Below are 9,989 nucleotides of genomic sequence, written 5' to 3' on the forward strand. Positions count from 1 at the left end.
AACATTAAGTTCATCCATCTTATAAATAAAAATATTTAATGATACCATATTACAAGGAAAAAAATAAAAGTGGTTTCTACACCAAAAGATAAGACCTTGAACATGACAATGAAACATAAAGACAGGGAAAGAGACAGGATAGGAAATTATAGAGAGAGTGATGAAGGATAGGAAGGAAGCGAGAGGCAGAGAGACTGAAGGATGGACAGAGAACTACATTTATGGGGTATTTATTGGGAAATTATTACTGATTTCATTTGTTGAAATGGGTTGTGCAACTAATAGAATATGCTTCATTAAAAACCCAAATACATAAATAAAACATACAAAGAGTGAAAGCACTACAGTCTGAAAACCCCTCCAGATTCCTTAGCCCTGGGGTCTAAACACTGGTCTGCGTGGCTAAAACGGAAGGAAAAGTAAAGCTTCAGTGGCCAGAAGTCCTTAGAGATATACAAGTTCATTTCAAATATAGGAAAGAAAAAAAAGAAAGATTTAAATAAATGTTATAAAACGGCATTTACCTCGATAAAAACCATTCAGAAATACACTTAATCTCTTTCAAAGCGAAGACTTAGTTCCATATCGTCAATGCTGACTCATAGCAACTCTTTAGCCTGGAGTAGAACTCACCTGGAGGGCTTCCCAGGCAGTCAGCCTTAAGCAAGCCGACCACGCTGTCCTCCCTCAGAGCTGACGGGGAGGCCTGGGTTTGCAGTCCAGCACTCAATCACTGGGAAACCACCGTTAGAATTGAGGTGATGCAAAATAGCAATAGAGTAGAAAATCATTACATTGGGCAGTTAAATTGAAGTAAAATAAATATTCTGCAGCCACATCCCTGCCGTGGGCACAAGATAGCTTCTAAAGCATGGCGAAGCACGATGTCATACATGCTCATAGTCTCGGATGGAAGCATTATTACTCCTGCATGTCCTCCTAAGGATCAGCAAAATGCTTCAATTTCTATGGCAGTTGAGGCACCAGAAAATTACTCTTTGAAACATATCCAAATGCCCACGCACTGCACACACACAAAAAGGGGGGGGGGCCTAAACTCAATTGCCATCAAATCAAATCAATTGTGACTCATAGCAGACCATCTAGGAGTGCAGTGTCAAACCGACCCTATGATTATTTCTGAGACTCTACTTCCAGAGGCAGAAAGCCCAGGCTATTTCTCAGAGCAGCTGGTGGTTTGGAACAGCTGACCTGGCAGTTAGCAACCCAACCCATAACCATCATGCCCCCAGGACTCCAAGTACCCAAAGTAAGATGAAATTTTCCAAAGATCATGTAGAAGAGTAATTGGAGTTAGAGCGTGTTTGATGAAGTGGTAAAAGTCCTACATCAGATACAATGTCAACTTTGATACAACCCTCGTATTCACTCGTTGTATAACCTCTACAGGGCAAATCAGATCAGGACTTTGAAATGGTTCATTCGGGATCTGCCTCCTGCCAAGAATCTGTCTTTCCACACTAGAATTAGAAACTACCTCTCCAGCTGATTCTTACAGAGCTTAACGCTCCCCTGACAACCATCAGCTGGTGAGCTTCCTACGCTCAAATGCAGATCCTGAATCAGTAGATCTGGTGTAGAAAGGCAAATTCTCAGCAGGAGGTTGATGAAGACTGGATCAGTTTGAAGGCCTGATTTTTTTAAATGGAGAATTTAAGAAATCTCCATTTTGCCTCTAACTGTAACATCCCAAATCTCTAAGACATTTTCAAATTCTTTTTCAAAGTTCTGGCTTCAAAACTTCCGCAAATTGGTGAAGCTTGTCAGGATTTTTTAACCAGTGTTCCAAGTAGAAAATAGGACACTGAGCATCTCAGTGACCTTTGAAACAGTAGCCCCATGCTGGTTGCAGAGTGTTATCCTATCACCGCACTGTCAAGACCACGAAACAAGACATTTAAACTAAATACCAACAAATAAGGGGGTGGGGGCAGGGGAAAGAAGAGTACCACTGATTAATCCCGTGTACTGTGTTCCGTTCAGAAGCCAAATAGAAGGTTTTGGTCATTCCAAATTTCTCACAGGCAATTACAACCTCATGTTTAATGGAAATAAAGGAGTCATTGGCAGGGTAGGAGAAGGGGAAAGAAGAAGAAGAAACGCACTTTCGCTAGCTTCCAATCTGTTCTCAGTTTAGTTGGGGAATTCTCTGGGCTAATTGAATAGGCTGCGAATTCGGAGCTTAGTTATGCAGAGCTGCTGGTGCATACCTTCTCAGAAGGTGTCAAATCCCCCTTCTCCAGGGCTGGTTCAGGCCAGTGTGCTGACCTTCTGTTCCTTCAGGGGTGGTCCTGAGATGGGTGTTTTCTTCATCGAAGTTTAAATGCATAGAGCTATGTTACCAAACAGATCATGATGGCAAACCCAAAGGAGGGCTGTTGAGATTCTTCCAGTTCATAGGCACCCGCAGGAGCGAGTAGACCTATCCCTTTGGGTTTCTGAGGCTGTAAATCTTTAAGGAAGCAAACAACCTCTTCTCTCCCACAGCGCCACTGGTTGAGTTAAACTGCTAACCTTATGTTGGCGGAGGGGGGGTGGGGGTGGAGGGGGTGTTGTTAGCAGCCCAACTTTTAACTCAGGATGCTACCTGGGCTTCTAGTGACCCTACAGGGTGGAGTAAAATGGACCCATGTCACTGCCCAGGCTGTAACCTTTTGGGGAGCAGATTGCTACGTTTTGTCACCAGAGTAGTTGGTGAGTTCGAATCATTGGCCTGGTGAGTTCAAACCATTGGCCTTTCTGTTAGGAGCTGAGTTTACCACTGCATCACTAAGGCTGCTGGTGTGGCAAAGGGGAGTTGAAGCACTGGGTTCTAAGATGGTGTGTGTGTGTGTGTGTGTGTGTGTGTGTGTGTGTGTGTGTGTGTGTGTTACATGTATATAACTGAAGCCAGAGGACTGTGAATATAAGAACAAGGGACACTCGTTTACAACAGATGAGAGAAGGAAATGTGAACAGATTCAGGAGAGAAGGGGTCACTGCTAAGACAGAATTTTTAGGCACTCCCAGCTCATGTGTGCAGAGCTCTGGGATGGGGAGAGGAATAAATCAATGAATATTTCATCTCCTCACTGTTTAGGTTCTGGAGGAAAGGGGGGAAATAAAGTAAATAATAAATATAGAGGGAAATTTTTCATTTTTATCAAGACAGTGGCTGGAGTAGAGGACCTGATTTTAGACATGATAGTGAAAAAAGATTGCCAAAGTTGAACCCAAGATTAGACAAAGTTTGTTATCTACTTGCAGGCAATGCTAAACATTGGAAGCTAACCTCTGAGTTGTGAGGGTCTCCCCAGATCAGACTCGGGTGCGAACCTATTTCTTTGTAAGTGGGCTTGCTCATTGAATGGACAACAGTGAAAATTATTCAGCTGTCAACAATGAAAGTGAAGATATATTTCTTAACATAGCAACCTTAGTCTCACCCTATGAAAATTCAAACATGTGGACCTTCAAGCTGAGACAAAGTTGGCATATTGCTCTGGGCGTTTTTGACCCGTTCCATATTAAGCTAAATTGTACAGAGTATCATACAGAGGGAAACCTGTTGTGTGTGTGAGGCTTCAGGACCCAAGGGGGCAAAGTGATTGTGCTTTGGGCTGCTAACTGCAAGGCCAGCAATTTAAAGCCACCAGCCACTCCGTAGACAAAGCTCTCTACTCCCATCAAGAGTGACAGTCTCAGGATCCCACAGGGGCAGTTCTCCCTTGTCCTATAAGGTCACTGTGAGTAGAAATCACCTTGATGGGAAAGAGTGAGATGAGGGGCTTCAACAAAGTTCATGGCAAATGGAATTAAAAGACAATGGAATCTTCCCACAAGCCTTGTGAAGTATACTTTTATTAAAAATGAGTTCACAGACACCCCCCAGTGGTATTACATGGTTTCTTAAATATATGGTTAAATATATGGTTCTGTTATATATGAGGTCAGTATTAGCGGAAACAGTGAATGATATGTTGCTGGAGGACAATATATTCCATTTTCCTACCTAAGTTCATAATTGTAAGTCTCCATAGTCTCTGGACTGACCTAGCAATAAATCCATAATCTAATGAGTCTGGAGAGAACCTGTCCTTAAGGTTTTCAACGAAATATAAGGTGTTCCCAATCACAATGAGTCTTATAGAAATAAATGATTCCATCATTGAAATATTGAACAATATTTTAAAATACAAACTATTTCTAACAGTATCCCCATTTAGGGAATCTTCATCTATAAAGCATCTAATAAAGGCTTATCTTATAATTCTTGATAGGAAAATAGAGCCTTATGTTAACTTGTCTGACAAAACATTTTAAATTTCCCTTGTCAGTGGTATGATTTATCCCCTTTAAGTAAAGAATTTCCTATGGGTTCTTATTTGTCCTTTTGAATGTGGACATAAATCACATGTGACAAAATTGCCTCATTTATAAAGTGTTCAGTTCTGAATATATGTATTGGAGTCAATATAGAAACTATTTAAGGCCATGGCTGGGAGAATAATCCGTAGTTTTATAGGATCTCATAATTATAATTACTTTTCTTTAACCCAAATGTGCTAAACCTCACATTGCCTTCTTGAAATGAGTAACCCACTTTGAGTTTCTCAGAGACAATTAAGACATAAACATTAAATAATTCACCTACCCAGTTCTTGAATTTGAGAAATGTCCTAAGATAGTCTGTTGTCCTAGAACAAACAAAAACTCTATAATATTGAACATGAGGTTGGAGTAAACCCCACTAAGGTTATGGGTGACCCACAGAGCCATATGAAGAAATATGCATATATAAAACCACAATGCAACAGTTCTAAAAATACAAGCCATTTGTCTTAAAAAGCATACAGTGAAGCATCAGGGAGAATATAGTAGCAACAAGCTGTATGTGTGACACTGGTGGAAGAAATATGGAAGACTCATAAAAAGCAGATAAAGGGATGTTAAATTGTTATCTTGTGTCATTGACTCAATTAAAATTCATGGCAACACTATTGGTCGTAGTGTACAATTGCTCCATAGGATGTACTTAGTGGTAGTTTTCAACGACAAACTCAACGTACCCATTCTTCCAAGTGCCCCTGGATGAATTAAGAAGAAATTAAGTGACATATTTGATTTGGAACATTCCCTAATGGTCTGATGACATTAAGCTTCAATGGGTCTAAATAAGATACTTAAGGAACCAAACATAATCAATATTGATTGATGGTGATAACCCTTGAGGACAGAGCCAGAGAAAGTGAGCCAAGTGGATGCCCTGGCTCAGGTAAATTACTACACTATAACCAGAAAAGAAAAAACAAAACAAAACAGTTGTTGTCAAGCTGATTCTAACTCATGGTGACCCCTGTACATAACCCTGCGAAACTCTACAGGGTTTTCAGCGGCTGGATTTGGGGAGTCGATCACCAGATCTTTCCATTGAAGTGCATCTGAATGAACTGAACAACCAATACCTTACTTAGCAGCCAAGCACATTTTGCAACTGTTTGCAATATTCAGGATCTCCTACTATGCTACATGCCATCCTGAAGTTCCTACAGAAAGCACCAGCAGTGGAACTCTTAATTCAGAAGAGGAGTCATAATGACAGGATCAGCAATTTTGAGAGAGAGGGGTGGGGGGGGGGGTCTTTGGAAAAAATAATTGCATGGTTTTAAGTTTTAGTGACATCTGTGAGCTCAAAAATTTATTTCACGGGACCCAGATTTTATATTTCTCAATTGAATATAAGCTGAAAGAGGGCAGGGACTTAGCCATTCACTGCTATGCCTCGGTTCCTAGAAAACAGAAGTTTCTCAATGAATGAATTCCACCTTGATGAGACTTGACAGAGATCTTCACTTGGAAATAAAGGATCCTCTCCAAAATTTCAGAATGAACAACTCCCTAGACTACTAGTTGAGAATCCAATGGTGCAGGGCTCCAGTAGAGGCAAATGTTCTGAGAATGATGATGGCAACAAATGTACATATGTGCTTGACACAATGGATGGATGGATGAATTGTGATAAGAATTGTACAAGCCCCCAATAAAATGATTTTTAAAAAATCCAAGGATGCAATTTGGCTATCTTTTGAAGGTAAGAAGGAGAAAATGCTGTTGACCAAAGCAACTCATTTATTCATGGTGAATACTATTAATTTTCTTATGAAACAAAGAAATATCCATTGAGTGATCATTATCCAACATAAAACAAAAGACAACCCTTAGAAACAATGCACAAGAACCAATGAGCATGATTCTGATTGATATATATTCTTCAAATCGCTTACTATAAAACAAACTCAAATTACAGATTACTGGCATTTTAGAATACATATGGTGACATCTCAAAGCTATAGAATCTATTTGGACTCACAGGGATCCTATAAGATATTGTAGAACTCCTCCTGTGAGTTTCAAGACTATAAATCTTTACGGGAATAGATAGCCCCATATTTCTCCTGCAAAGGGGCTCATAGTTTTGAAATGATGAGCTTGTTGTTAGCAGCCAATGAATTACTCAGTACACCACCAGAGTTCCTCTGTGGCACCCATACATGTACAGAGATTTCCTGGGTGTCAGTGGAAAGCATGGAAGGCCAGTAGACTTTTAAAATCCATAAACACATTTATGATTCTGTACCCCAATTCTACCTTACAAATCTGCAGACCAGAGCATGTAAACTGGTACAGATAAGAGCTCTTGACACACAAAGTCCAGGACAGATGAACTCTTCAGGAACAGTAATGGGAGTAGAAATACATTGAGTGTAGGGGGAAGGTGGGGAAAGGGGGTGAACCAGGGAACTGATTGCAATGATCAAGGTATAGTTCTCCCTTCCCCCCAGCCCCACAGGGGACAAACAATAGAAACATGGATGAAGGGAGACAATGGAGAATGTACGATATGAAAATAATAATTTATCAAGTGTTCATGAGGGTGGGAGTGTGGTGGGGGGAGGGAAAAAAGAGGAGCTGATACCAAGGGCTCAAGTACAATGAAAATATTCTGAAAACGATGATGGCAACAAATGTACAAATGTGTTTGGCACAATGGATGGATGTATGGATTGTGATGAGAGTTGTATGAGCCCCAATAAAATGATAACAAAAGAAGAAGAGGAAGAAAATGATGGTGGCAACATATGTACACATATGCTTGATATAATCTATGTATGGATTGTTATAAGAGTTGTAAGAGCCCCCCAGTAAGATAATTTACATATTTAAAAAGAAAGAAAATATTTAGTCCTAAAGTCTCTCTGGACAGCCATACCATGTAATGAAGCACATACTCTTAAAACTACAACAACAACAAAAAAGAAGTTAGTAGAAATTCCAGAAAAAGTAATATGAGAAATGTGGAGAAACAATGCTTGAGAGCTGAGGATTTCCAGAATTTATCAAAGACATGTACTAGCACAATCAGTTTCAGGATGCAAGATAAGTTCTCAACAGAATAAATGGTAACAAATGCTCACTATAGTGAATAATCACTGTATGATACAACACCCACAAAAGCTATTGAGGAAAATGTTGAAGAATTCTACCAATGACTTGTCAGAAATTAAACACATCTGCAAGCAAGATGCACTGATAATTATTGGTGATTGCAATCCAAAAGTTGGAAACAAAGAAGAAACAGTAGATGGAAGATAAGGACTTGGTAACAGAAATTAAACTGGAGATTGCATGATAGAATTTTGCAAAACCAATGACTTATTCATAGCAAATACCTCTTTCAACAACACAAAAGGCAACTATTCACATGGATTTCCCAAGATGGAATATACAGAAATCAAATTGACTCTATCTGAAGGAAGACAGGATGGAGAAGCTCAATAACAGTAGCTAAACACAAGCCAGGAGCTGACTGTGCAACAGACCCTCAATTTCTCATATATAAGTTCAAGAGGAAGCTGAAGACAATTAAAACAAGTCCATGAGAGCCAACATATGACACTGAGTCTATCCCACCAGAATTTTTTGAGATCATCCTAAGAACAAATTTCACATGTTGAAAACTAATGACAAGAGACCAGATGCATTGTGGAAGGTCATCAAGACTGTCATTCATGAAGAAAGCAAAAGGTTACTAAAAAGACAAGAAGGAAAGAAAAGATCAAAGTGGATGTAGAAGAGACTCTGAAACTTGCTCTTATAGTAGAGTAGCTAAAGCAAATGGTAGAAAAGATAAAGTCTAAGGGCTGACTGGAACATCTCAAAGAAGACAAACGTAGATATTACAGTGAAAGGTGGAAAGATATAAAATTACAAAACCCGAAGGGAAGAACACACTCAACATATCTTACACTGAAAGGACTGAAAAAAATTCAAGCCTTGAGTTGCAATCTTGTAATATTATAGGGGCAAAATATTAAATGATGCAGGAATCTTCAATAGAGGATGGAAAGATTAAACAGCCACTGTACCAAAAAAGAACTCGTGGACATTCTACCATTTCAGGAGGTGTCAAGAACCAATGGTGCTGAAGGAAGAAATTCAACCTGAATTGAGTGGAATACCCAAAATAGGCCGCAAGAAGTAATGGAGTACCCACTGAAATGCTTCAGCAAGCTGTGGAAGCACTGGAAGCACTCACTTGCCTATGCCAGGAAATTTGGAAGACAGCTACTTGGCCAACTGACTGGAAGAGATCCATATTTGTACCCATTCCAAAGAAAAGTGACCCAAAAGAATGCTCAAGCTATCAAATTTTTCTATTGAAATCTCACACAAGTAAAATGTCGCTTAAGATGGTAGACAGTACTGTGTCTGGCACACGGCAAGGAGAAAAATCTAGCAATCAATAAGGACAGAGTCAAACAAGCTTAGCTAACAAAAATGTTGGTAAAGTATGGAAAGAAAGAATTTGCAGGAAAATTAAACCTGAAAACAAATAAGCATCATAAAACATGATGATAAACAGAGAGAGGCAAAATACAATACAGTAAGATACCATTTTGTGTCCCTAGTGAGCCACACAATTTAAAATTTGATGACACTAAGGGTAGGCATGGTTATGGCCTAACCAGATCTCTCATTGCATGGCTGAGAGAGTCTAAATGAAGGAGCAGTTTGAGGACATCTGATTAATTTCCCCAAATCTAGCAATTGTTCTCGTAGAGAATTTCTTGCACAGAGACACATCCAGAAATGGAAAAAGAAATAAATACATGTTGTGAAAATGTCTTTTTCAAACTTTTTTTTTGAAAAATTTATTTTAAAATAAAAATGTTTAAAATAGAAATGTGTCTAAAATTACCTGCCACGTATAGGTTGAGAAAGCCTCTTTATATTTTGCTAACAATCTATTACTCTAACTCTGCCAAAGTTCTCTGTGAGTTAATTTGTGTGATCAATAGAACGCTCAGACTGAATCTATACCTAAGAAATTATCAGAGCAATGTAAAGTGGAACCATTCAATCCCACTTTCCCCAAGATCAATACCAACCACTACTCCATTGGTTAGCCCTCACAGCTCGATCTGGATTATGCAACTGGAGGCAAGGTTGGGTCACCCTGGTTGAATCGCCAGTGTGGCAGTGGCCTGGGGAGAGGGACACAGCGCTGCTCCAATATAACAGATGAATTCAATTTAGAATGTTATTCTTCAACTCCTCTGTGGTTGTTATGTTACTCTTTACTGCATGCTGAATGCGAACTAGCTCTCAACATTTTCTGTATTTTTGTTTTTTTCATATTAAGGTGTCTCTCAAAGGTGTCATTGGTGGTCACCCTCTTGAGGTCGTGTTAAATGCTTTTCTGTGTTTCGGTATATGAGCCCAGGACTGATGAGCCTATAGAGGCAGCAAGCAGAGCCAGGCTTTGGGGACGGGGGCTGGAACAGTGGTTGGACGTGGGGGTGGGGGGTGAAAGGGAAGACATGTCAAGGAGACCAGGAGGGAAAAGAATGTTTGGAAACTGATTACAGAATAAATTGTACAAGTCTGCTTGACGTGATTGAACTATGGAATGATGTGATATATGTATT

The sequence above is a fragment of the Tenrec ecaudatus genome, chromosome 9, assembly GCF_050624435.1.
Source record: "Tenrec ecaudatus isolate mTenEca1 chromosome 9, mTenEca1.hap1, whole genome shotgun sequence".
Lineage (NCBI taxonomy): Eukaryota > Metazoa > Chordata > Mammalia > Afrosoricida > Tenrecidae > Tenrec > Tenrec ecaudatus.